At 39.8% G+C, this 12,779-nt stretch overlaps 1 pseudogene; it reads right to left on the bottom strand.

Annotated features, from left to right (window-relative positions):
• LOC101575294 overlaps window positions 1-10,707 on the bottom strand; it is a 182,618-nt pseudogene extending 171,911 nt beyond the window's left edge.
• Between the last annotated feature and the right edge of the window lie 2,072 nt (window positions 10,708-12,779).

The raw sequence follows: 12,779 nt of genomic DNA, 5'->3' as shown, positions 1-12,779 counted from the left end.
CTTTAAGTCCCTATACAATATGAAGAAAAAACATTTAAAAATTAGACTATATTTTAAAAATAGACATAAAGAATTATACAATTCTTATGTGTACATGTCTGTCAAAAAATCTGACAATATAGAATCTTGAAGGACAGTCCCACAACATTCCTTTTCCTGTCTCCTGCCTTCATTCACCACCCCTTTCTTTTGAACAATCATCTACCTGAGACACAGCCCATCAGCAACTAGCATGTCATGACAAGCAGCACATATTCAGAAGACCACTATGACAAGCACTCCAAGCACAAAACTACTATTACAAATTGCCATCTTCAGTGCAGTTGCTTAGTTCACAGGTGTCAGTATATATAGATAGCAAGGGTGAGAAGCTTTCCAATTAACTGCTAGATTCAAACATCTTCTGGAGATTCTAAGGATCATCGCCTTGCCCATCTACTACATATAACTGTATGGCTTGTCACTGTCATGATCCCTAGCTCTTATCCTTTTCCTCTCTTAATTAGTTAGTCCTCGAATTCTTGCTTTCCTTTTACTTGTATTATACATTTCTATTTGTATTTCTTCTTTTGCGTTCTTATACTAGGGAAATTATATGATATTTACACATGTGTGTCTGCTTTATTTCACTTATGAGTATATCTTCAAGTGGCATCAACTTCAATATAAAGGCTTTGAGTATATCAATCTTTATAGCTGAGTAATGTTCCATGTATAACAATACCACATCTTTTTCATCCATTCCTCAAATGATGGGCATCTTGGTTGCTTCCAAGATTTGGCTATCAAAAATTGTGCTGCTGTAAACATAAGCACAAATATATCACTGTGATATGATGTTTTCAAATACTCTGCAAAAATTCCCAGTAGAGAAATAGCTGGTTTAAATGGGATTTCCAGTCCAACTTTTCTAAGGAGTCTCCACACTGATTTCCATAATGGTTGCACCAGTCTACATTCCCACCATCAGTGGAGAAAAGTTCCTTTATCTGAACAGCCTTTCCAAAACTTGTTGTTGGGTGACTTCTTATGATAGCCATTTTTCTGGGATGAGATGATATCCCAATGTTGTTTTAATTTGCATTTCACGGATGACTAGTGATGTGGAGCATTTTTTCATATATTTATTTGCTTCCTTAATTTCATCCTCTGAGAAGTGTGTGTTCATCTCAGATGCCCATTTCTGTACTGGGTCATTAAATTTTGGGGCCCTAGTGTTTTTTAGTTCTTTATAAATTCTAGACAGCAGACCTTTATCTGAGGACTTATTTGTCTTCATTTTTTCCAAATTTTGGCATTGTCTTTTCACTTTGTTAATAATTTCTTTTGATATGAAAAAACTTCTCAGTAAGAGCAGGTCCCAGTTGTTAATTCTTTCAAATGTTTCCCATTTGATTTGATTTTTGTTCATGAACACTTTGCCTACCCCTATTCTTCTTGAGTTCCTCCTACATTCTCTGTCAGGAGACTTAGTGTCTCTGCTTTAATGTTTAGATCATTAATCCATTTTGACTTTAGCTTAGAGCATGGTGATAGACCCGGGTCTAGTTTTAGTTTTCAGCATGTAGAGAGCCAGTTTTTCCAGCATCATTTGTTAAAGAGGCTGTCTTTCTTCCAGTGAGTATGTGTTGCCCCTTTGTCAAAGATAAGTTGGCTGAGTGTGATTGTAGTGGCTTGAGCGTCTTTTAATCTATTACATTGATCCTCATGTCCATTTAGTCGGCAGTACCATGCTGATTTTATCACAGTAGCCTTGTAGTACAATTTCAAGTCAGGAATTGTAATGCCAACTGCCTTGTCTTTATTGCCCAGGATTGCCTTTGGTATTCTATGTTTTTTCTGTTTCCAAATAAATTTCAGGAATAATTTATCTAGCTCTGTGAGGTATGTTGGTGGTAGGTTGATAATGATTGCATTAAATCTGTGCAGCAATTTTGGGAGGATGGCCATCTTCACAATGCTGCTTCTTTCTATCCAGGAGCATGGAATATATTTCCATTTTCCAAAATCCTCTACAACAATCCTACTTAAAAATAATTTTCTTTTTTGGCAAAATTATAGGGCTCCCTACCAGTAATTTTTCTTTAATAGTTTAGTAAGCAGGGGAAATGGTGGTTTTAGAGTTACTATTAAAATTCTTTTGCCTAAATAAACTCTATTCTGGCATGTAGTATGGCAAACCTCAAATTGTGGCATAGCATGAACAAAATGAGTCTCTTTAGAACATAGAATTTTTTTCTATAAGATCACTCAAATACTGATTGTCTTATACATGTACTAAGATGAAAAATCAGTGCAATTGGAGAAAAAAACAATGGTATAAAACAGTTTGGAAGAAAGAAAGTATCCTAATAAATCACTTGTCATTGTGGATAATAGAATACTGCATCATCTTCTATCAGCTAGAATAGAGGTTAAAGCACCGCTTTTCTCTAAACTCTATGATCTTGCTGGCATATTCAATAGTGGGTTCCATCATTATTGCTTTTCTGGTAATAGAAACATTGCTCTTTTTATAATTGTTTATAATTCCCAAAAACTCTCATGAAATGTCATCTGCCTTAATAAGTAATAAATTATCTCCTCAATGTGTTGAGAGTGAGCAACAATAGCAGGAGAGAAAGAAATTTCTTTTTCCAGCAAGCATAAAAAGCTGACAGAATGCTTCACAAATTATTTAAAGCATTTTGCATTAAAATGGAGTTTCTAAAGGAAAGGTTGTCTTGCTCTTGAAAAATGATAGCTTTAAAATGCAAGGATGCAGCATTGAAAACTTAATTTGAAAACCTTGAGATAGTCTGTCTAGACCATTATCAGCAGCATCTATCACTCAGTCTAACCATGAGGATTTCTGAAGTTTATTTCCTGACTCTGGTCAGCTCTTCTCAGTACATTTTGCTTCACTCCCATCATCTTTATGAAAAAAATTAGAAGCCTTTATTTAAATCCAAATTGCACATTCTTATCATTTAAGGAACTGAAGTATTCTTCCCGGCTTACTATATGAGCATGAGTTCCTATCTCAGAGGTAACCTTTGCTCCATTGCGTGGATCTCACTGTTGTTTTTAAGATGATCCTAATGACGTGCTCATCACTCTGCATTTGGTGTTCTGCTTTGGGCACCTTCTATTAACTTCCTACCACAGGCTGTTGCTTTACCTCTCTTTGACTCCTGCCTGCATATATACAGCTCCACGACCTCCCCAATGATATTATTTTATAAAACTTGCAGATAGCTAGTCAGTAATTATGTGATTATAACTATTTTTTGGTTTTTTATGTGTCCTACATCACTGAAGCTTTAGTTTCTCTAGAAATAGTGTTAAAAATTCAAGCATTAAGCTATGTTTATATTACTTTTCCTGTACAATTTTTGAATATTCTATAAATAAATATCTTATTTACACACAAGAAAAACAAAATCCACTACGATCTTTTTTTTAAGAGTTCTATAATTTTCCTTGAAAAGATCTTCAACTTCTTTAGATTAATTTCAAGCTACTTCATTTTCCTCGGTGCTATTGTAAAAGGTATTGTTTCTATAATTTCCCTCTCAGTATGTTTGCTATCTGTATAGAGGAATGCTATTGACTTTTGGGTATTAACTTTATAACCTGCTATGCTACTGCATTTCTGTATTAATTCTAGTAGCTTCTTGATGGAGTTTTTTGGGTCTTCCAATAAAGTATGATGTCATCTGCAAATAATAATAATTTAACTTCTTCTTTACCTATTCTTATTCTGTTTATTTTCTTCTCTTGCCTCACGGCTGTAGCTGATGATTCCAGATCCATATTGAACAGGAGTGATGATAGAGGACATCCTTGTCTTGTAGCAGATGTAAGAGAAAAAGATTTCAGTTTTACCCCATTTTGAATTACATTAGCCTGTGTGTTTTCATACATGGCTTTTACCAGATTGAAATAGAGGCCTTCTATTCCAATTTTCTGTAGGACTTTGAACATTAATGAGTGTTGGGACTTTGTCAAAAGCCTTTTCTGCATCGATGGAGATGATTATGTGGTTTTTAGTTTTCGCTCTGTTGATATAGTGTATTACATTTATAGATTTTCGAATATTGAACCAGCCTTCCATCCTTTGGATGAATCCTACCTGGTCATGGTATATGATGTTCTTGATGATTTGCTGCATTCGATTTCCTAGGATTTTATTAATGATTTTGGCATCTATGTTCATGAGGGCAATTGGCCTCTAGTTCTCTTTCTTAGTTGCATCTTTCCCAGGTTTTGGTATCAGTATAATACTTGCCTCCAGGAATGGTTTTGGAAGGATTGCTTCCTCTTCAATTTCCTTGAAGTGTTTGAGGAGTATAGAGACTATATCTTCTGTAAATTTCTTGCAGAATTCAGCTGTGAATCCATCCGGATTGGACTTCTCTTGGTCGATAGGATTTTTATTAAATCTCGTATTTCATTAGCTGTTATTGGGCTATTGAGAGTGGGTATATCTTGTTAATTCAGTTGGAGTAATTTGTACCTTCCTAGGAAACTGTCCATTTTGTCTGTGTCTTCTATTCTGTGAGAGTAAAGATTCTTGAAATAGCTATTGATAATCTTCTGAATTTCCACTGGGTCTGTGGTAGTTACACCCTTTTCATTCCTTATTGCTTGTATTTGAATTTTCTCTTTCCTCTTTTTGATGAGGTTAGCTAGGGGCTTATTGATTTTATTTAATCTTTCAAAGAACCAGCTTTTTGCTTTGTTAATTCTTTGAATTGTTTCCTTCTTCTCAATTGAATTAATTTCTGTTCTGTTCTTTATGATTTCTTCGCGTCTTTGGGCTCTGGGTTTGGTTTGCTCTTCCTTTTCTAGTTATTGAAGGTGCAGCAATAGAGTATTTATTTGTTCCCATTCTGTTTTTTTAATGTGTGAGTTCACAGCTATGAATTTCCCTCTGAGAACTGCTTTCATCGTATCCCATAAGTTGTGCTTGAATTTTCATTGAATTGTGGATATTGTTGAATTTCTTGTTTATTTTCATCTGTGACCCATTGGTTGCTAAGTAAGGTGCTGTTTAATTTCCATGTATTTTGGGTGTTTTTCTGGTTTCTTTTGTCATTTATTTCCAGTTTTATTGCACTGTGGTCAGATAATATGCATGTTATAATTTATTTTTTCTTGCATATACTTTAGCATGACCTATGGACCAGTATGTTGTCTATTTTAGAAAATGACCCATGTGCAACTGAGAAAAATTTGTAATCAGCTTTGTTTGGTTGGAACCCTCTGTATTTGGCCACCAAGTCCATTTGTTTTAAGCTCTGGTTCAGTTCTGTTATTTGGTAATTTTTTGTCAGGTTGACCTATCTTTTTGGGATAGGTGGGTGTTAAGGTCTCCTGTTAAAATTGTGGTATTGGATATTAGATGTTTTATGTCCATTAAGATTTGGTTTATATATTTGGATACTCCCGTGTTTGTTGCATACACATTTATGAGTGTTACGCCTTCCTCTTGAACTTCTCCCCTAATCAGTATATAGTGGCCTTCTTTATTTCACTTAGTCTTTGTTGGTTTGAAGTTGAGACTGTCTGAGAATAGGATTGCTACCCCTGCTTTTTTCTGAGGTGCTAGATCTTGTAATATTGTGTTCAATCCTTTGAGTTTCAAGCTATGAAAGTCTTTATGAGTTAAATGTGTTTCTTGTATACAGCATATTGTTGGATTTTGTTTCCTAATCCACTATGCCAGTCTATTTCTCTTATTTGGTGATTTGTGTCCATTTACATGGATCATTATAATTGAGATATATTGACTTATGATTGACATATTATTTACCTATTGTCATTTACTCCTTTTTCTCTTGTGTTTAATTCCTTGCTCTATTTAGTTGGTTGCTTTTGATCTCATTCCTGGAGTTCTGATCATTTGGTCCCTCTCTAGAACATCTTTCACTAGCCTGTTTAGTGTTGGCTTTGTCATCATAAAATTCTTTAGTTGTTCTTTGTCATGTAAGTATTTCACTTTTATATCAAACTTGAAATAGAGTTTTTCAGGGTTTGTGGATAGAAAATTTATTGGAATTCAATGATGGAATAGGATCTGTTCTACTGAAGGTTTACCCTGAGGTTTTTAAGAGACAGGTGTACATAAAATGAAACACTTTGTGACGTTTACACTTTTGAAGCCTTTCTTGTGGCAGAGAATGCACTAATGTGGGGAAAAGCAGAGTACTGCACTGGAACAGAACATAGAGTTACAATGATTAAGATTTCAGAAAGGGGAGAATGAACAGTTCTTGTAAAACTTTTTCTGAAAAGAGAGGTACAAACTAGTATGCTAGGCATTTAAAATACACAAGGAGGACAACATTGAATGATACCGAGGTACATGACGTTACAGTACAAGTTCTCATAGGTCCTGAGTCTTAATTGACCTTAGAAGGCTAGGGCCAAAATGTTGGCTTTCCTTGTATCCCTCCTTTTTCTCTAATTTTGGTCTGCAAACTTAGGTTGTTAACCATCCAGAAGAAAAGCTTATTGTTATTATCAAACGATTTGTCCCAAATTTTCTGATCAAGAAGATTATGGGGCCAAAGAGGAAAGTGATCGATGACATAGAGTGGGCCTAAGGAGAGTCACATGGGGAGAAGATACTCTCTCAGGCTTTCACAGAGAGCACATTGGCCAAGCAATGGCCGTGACTCATCCACATGGCTGCACTGATAAAGGTTCTACAATCTGAGGTACAGGATCTCAGGACAAATCCTGAGGGCATTTCACTGACCTTCTCAGACCAAAAAGCTACAACTCTTGCTGCATAGGTCCTGCTTTACCTTGGTCTTAACCATCCAGCAGAAAAGTATGAAGACGAAATTATAAGAAATAAAGCCATGCTGTTAAGTTGAGCTGTGGGGGACTCAGGTCAATAATTTCTGACATTGCCAGTTAAACAGAAGACCCAATGCTATTATGGGCCACTGGACTCTTTTAGAATATTTTGCTGGGTTTACACACCTAAAGAAGGCTGCTGATTTAGAGCCCCCCAGGTGAGTGGCCTGATGGGCTCTCTGAATGAGTGTGTTCCTTATGGCTTTTGGAATGAGGATTCTCTTGTCAGGAAGTTGAAGCCAGCCCTCTGACTGGGAGGGTTTAACTTTTAACTGTCTGGCTAACTCTTGATCAATCTTGGAGTATAATAAGATGAGGAGTTTGGGTGGTGGCAGTACCGGGAAGATGTTCTCGAGGGCGGTCCCCACTGGTTTTAGGGCCACCTTCTTGGCTGCCTTGTCAGCAAGAGCATTTCCTGTGGTAATGGGGTCAGTTTTGGCTTGCTGACCTTGACAATGGATGATGGCCACTTTACCTGGGAGCCAGATGGCTGCAAGCAGATCTAGAATGTAAGGGGCATTTTTAATTTTTGTGCCCAGGGAAGTTAGCAGCCCCCGCTCTTGGTAGATAGCCCCATGTACATGGACAGTTGCAAAGGCATACCTGCTGTCTGTATAGATATTTATCCTTTTGTTCTTTCCCAGCTTCAGAGCTTGAGTGAGCACAATAGGCTTGGATTGTTGGGCTGAATACCCGCATCTAAGGGTTGGGCCCATATTACCTGAGTCTTGGTGGTGACTGCTGCTCCAGCTACGTGGTTTTCCTCATGGATGAAACTACTTCTGTCTGTATAGTATGTCACATCAGAATGATCTAATGGAATATCTGTGAGGTCCTCCCATGAGTTGGTGGTGGAAGCAAGGATCTCGCTACAGTCATGGGTAGGCATCTCAGGAGGAGATGGATTTAGGGCTGTAGTGGTCTGAAACTCAAAGAGGTCAGGGTTTAGGAGCAAGGCCTGATATTGGATGATCCTGGCATTTGAAAGCCATCAATCTGGAGGAGGCTTGAGTATAGTCTCCACTGCATGTGGAGCAACTATTTGGAGTTTCTATCCAAAAGTCATTTTGTTGACCTCTTTTACTAATAGGGCAGTGGTTGCCACAGACCAGAGGCAATTTGGCCATCCTAAGGCAGTGGGGTCTAGCTTCTTGGAGAGATAGGCAACAGGCCATTTCCAAGGGCCCAGGACCTGTGTGAAAACCCCTTTTTCTATGCTTCAGGCCTCAGTCACATGAAGCAGGAAAGGTTTGGTCAGGTCTGGCAGGGCTAGGGCTGGAGCTCAGCTAAGTTACAATTTGAGCTCCTGGAAAGCCTGTTCTTCTGTCTCAGTCCAAGTTGGGGGCTCAGTTGGAATTCCCCCCTTGGCTGTATGTAGGGGTTGGGCTAGTTCAGCAAAGTTTAGGATCCAGAGCCAGCAATACCCCACAGCACCCAAGATTTCTCAGATTTGGCATTTAGTCTTGGGGGTGGGGATATGGAGGATGGCCTCTATTTGCCTGTTGGACAAAGTCCAGAGCTCTCCTTCTAGATTATATCCTAAGTATGTCACTTGTTGGAGGCATAATTGGGCCTTTTTGGCTGACACCTTGTAGCCCAGGTCCCTTAATGTGATTAGCAAGTCTCTGGTGGTCTCATGGCACTCTTCATAGGTATCAGCTACGAACAATATGTCATCTACATATTGAAGCAGGGTTACAGTGGGGTGGTCTCCTCGAAAATCTAACAAGGGTCTACTCAAGGCCTCATCAAATAAAGTAGGGGAACTCTTGAACCCTTGAGGCAAGTATGTCCAGGTAAGCTGGCTAGTGTCCCCAGAAGTTGGGTCAGTTTATTCAAAGGCAAAGATAGGTTGACTTACTGGGGTAAGAGGCAAGGTGAAGAGGGTATCCTTTAGATCTAGCACTAAGTAGCAGATACTCAGGTGGAAGCAGGCTAAGCAGAGTATACGGGTTGGGCACTGTAGGGTGGAGGGTGATCACACATTTATTTACCTCTTGGAGACCTTGTACAGGTCAGTAGGCAGTGGTTCCTGGCTTTTGGATGGGCAGCACAGAAATCTTCCAAGGAGAAGTGCAGGGTACAAGGATTCCAGCGTTTTGAGGCAGTTGATGTGCTTGGCAACGCCTGTGTGGGCTTGGAGGCTAAGGGGGTATTGGTGGACTCCGGCACGTGTAGCATTTGAACTGAAGTCCACCACAATTGGCAATTGTCTTACTGCAAACCCCGGGGGATTTGATTCTGCTCACACCTCAGGAATTTGTTTAATCCAGATCTTTAGTAGCTCTGATACCTGGGACTCCATGATGGAGTCCGGGAGTAAGAGATATTCTTCAGTCAGAGGGTAAGTAACCATAATAGCAGGTAAATTCTGAGTTCCAGTTGATAAATCAATTTTAGGGCCTTGGTCAGTGAAACTAATTTGGCCTTTTAGCTTGTGTAATAGATCTCTTCCCAACAGGGGATAGGGACATTCAGGCATAACCAAGAAAGAATGGGTCATGGACCCCTTTCCTAAGTCTGCAATTCTAACAGTGATACACGGATAAGTTTTGACCTTTCCTGTGGCTCCCTGAATATGAGTTGTCTCATTAGATATGGGGCCTAGGGGTTGTTGTAGAACAGCATAAGTTGTTCCCATGTTCACTAGAACGTCAACTGGTTGTCCCCCCTACAGTCAAGGTTTTCCTGGGTCTGGGGTGGCAGCAGAAGGTTGACTCCCTCAGTCCTCTTGGAGCAGAACTTTGTCATTTTGATCTTCTTCTAGTCCTTTCTGAAGCAAAGGTCAGTCTCTCTTCCAATGTCTCTTTTTCTTGCAATAAGCACATTGGTCTTGTCTAATGGGATACTTTTGGCAGACTTAGTTTCCCCTTGTGGTGGGCCTCCCTTTGCTTTCTGATGTCTCTCCACAAGAACTGCCAGAATCTTAGTGAGTTTTTTTCTCTCGGGGGTCTTCTTGGTTGTCAAACACCTTTTGTGCTATCTCTAATAGTTGACAAAGGGGCATCCCTTCAAATCCCTCAAGCTTTTGTAATTTGCTTTTTATATCTAGGGCTGACTAGGAAACAAATGCAATGGTAAGTGCACACCTGTTTTCTGGTGCCTCCAGGTCAATAGGGGTATAAATACTGTAGGCCTCTTGGAGACGCTCAAGGAACCCAGTGGGGGACTCATTGGCCAATTGTCTTACCTCAGTCACTTTGGACAAGTTGGTGGGTTTTTGAGCAGCAGTCTTAAGGGCAGACAGGAAGGTCAGGAGATACCGATCAAGAGCCTCCTTAACTTGGTCAGTTTTGGGGTCCCAATGGGGGAAAATAAGGGGAAACACCCTGTCCAAGTGAACAGGGTCAGTAGTGCATTCTCCGTCTGGGCCAAGAACAAGCTTTCGGCCCAGTGTTTGAATACGTTCTTGCTCTTCGGAGGTGAAGAGTGTCTGCAAAAGTTGTTGACAATTGTCCCAAGGGGGACGATGGGTGAAGAAATTAGATACCACCAAGGAGATTAAACCTTGGGGGTCCTTGAAAAAAGTTGAATTTTGTTGTTTCCAGTTATATAGATCACTAGTGGAGAAAGGGACATAAGTAAAAAGAGGGACCTGGGAGGGGTCTGATGGAGGAGCCTCCTGAAGGGGAAGAATGGAGCCAGGGAGAGTAGTAGAGTCAGGGGAGTCAGATCAGGAGTGTCGGGAGAGGGATGGGAGGAGTCGGCTTACTGTGAGAGGGGGACTGGGACAAGGGGTTGGTGAAGGAGGGGAAGGAGAGGAAGGGGACAATAGGGCAGGGGTCGGGTGAGAAGAGAGGAGTCCTCTGGGGGAGGTAAAACAGGTGGGGGTTGGGTAGGTGCCTTGGCAGTGGCCATGATGAGAGGGTCCCTTGTCTCCAAGTAAAGACCTCCAGGTGATTGAACAAAATGTTTGAGCCATGGCAGTGGGTCCTGGATAAGGTCTATCCAGACTTATATACATATAACCTGATCTGGAAGGGCAGATGCCTCCTGTGGTGAGCCAAAAATGACTCTTCAGACTTGCCAAGAGACTGAAAGATTAAATTTGCCTTCCAAAGGCCAGGAGACCCCAAAAGATGACCATTCTACTTCACAGAAGGTACGGAGTTTTCCTGGGTAAACTGAGCCTCCAAAGTCATGGGCATGGGTCCTGAAATCTTTAAAGTGGTTAAGAACAAGATGCAATGTTGACAAAGAACTGGAAGTAGACTGACCCATTTTGACACAAAGTACAATAGACTGAGACAAAGACAGACCAAGACAAGAACAATGAACCCAAATCCAATATCCAGGAAATTCCTGGTACAAATTCAAAATTTATCTATGCACACAGAACACAGTAGACTGAGACAAAGACAGACCGAGACAAGAACAATGAACACAAATTCCATATCCAGGAAATTCCTACTACAAATCCAAATCCAAAACCAAATACCAAGTCCTCAGCAACATCTTGGGAGGGAACTTCCAAGGAGGCTTAAGTCGTGTCCCATACCTCACAGGGAAAACAAAATACAAAGAGTGCAACCAATCCAAAAACCAAATTCCAAATGACATTGCAGTGCCTCTGCAAATGGACTGGTCCGGGGTACCAAGTCTCTTGGATAAGTAACCAATGATTCTGAGAGACGGGGAACTAGGGATTGGTTTGGAGCCTAAGGAGTCCCATTAAAGGAATCCCAGATGAATCTCCAAATGTGGCACATCGCAAACCAATAGACATCAAAATCAAAGGGAAATTTTGGAGCGCTTTATTATCTGAGTTCAGAAGCAAGACTCTTCTCAGAAAACTGACAAGAATGTGCCCTGTGCCTAAGTGAGGCACACTTTTTAAAACAAAGAAACACAAAGTAGCGGGAGGAGGGAGGGCTTACAGAGTTAGTCATGACCCACTGTTAACTCTTTGTTCCCATGGATGAGATGACATTTTGAAAATCCTACAAGAATATGTCCTTCTGGCTTAAGCATTGTTTTGTTCCCCTAGTCAGAAACATATCTGGTGATGGTTTAACCCATTTCTCAGAGTGCTGAGAAACATTTTTTATCTGTACATGAAGGCACATTTTGCAGTTAGATATGGGTGTGAGTTTACAAAAGAAATCAAGGTTTTACAAAGGAAAGTTAAAAGCTTGTCACAAAATGGACTTGATTCAATCAGCTTACAATAATGGAGTGAGTGATTCTAGCTTCTTTGATTCTCTTTGAGCTGAGTAGGATGAAAGCAGACAAGTTACAGATGCTAGACATCAAGGATCATCGGTGATTGACCATTCAATGATGAGTATTACAAAGGGGAAAGAGCTGGTCGTTCTATCGTTTGAACAAGTTGAAAGTCTTGTGTGTGTTTCTGGACATCATGAGTTTATTTCTGTGATTTTTGTTTTATTACATTCACTTTTGAATTTTGCTTGCTGCTGTCTTCCTGAGACAAATGTTCGTTGTTGACAATAGGGAAAGAAATGAAGTGTAAGTCACATATTTGGTAAATATGGGGCTTCCATGTTTTCAGAGATTGAGTGATAATGTTAAGAGGACTGAGCTCCACTGGCTCAGATATTGTATCTGGCACTGCTTTTCATTTCACTTGATGCTTGCTATCTGAGGACAGAAGAAGTGAGTGCCCTGAAATATTTCACTAGTGACTTAGGCAGGTTTGGAAAGACTCTTCTATGAAATCCTTCTTCTATGCACTCCACAGACCATATAGAAAATATATTGGAACTCAATGATGGAACAAGATCAGTCATTCTGAAAGACTGCCATGACATTTTTTTTCAAAATTTTATTGATAAACAGATAGCAATGAGACAGTTTCAAATCAAATCGGAAGTACAGTTTCAACAAATAACACACTGCATATATTCTTCTTAGTGGTTAATTGCTGTACAAGATGCGGACTTGAGATCCTATTTACAAACACCATTAGA

This window comes from Octodon degus, unplaced genomic scaffold (assembly GCF_000260255.1).
Source record: "Octodon degus isolate 3935 unplaced genomic scaffold, OctDeg1.0 scaffold00259, whole genome shotgun sequence".
NCBI classification, from domain to species: domain Eukaryota; kingdom Metazoa; phylum Chordata; class Mammalia; order Rodentia; family Octodontidae; genus Octodon; species Octodon degus.
This window is presented reverse-complemented; position numbering and strand designations above follow the sequence as displayed.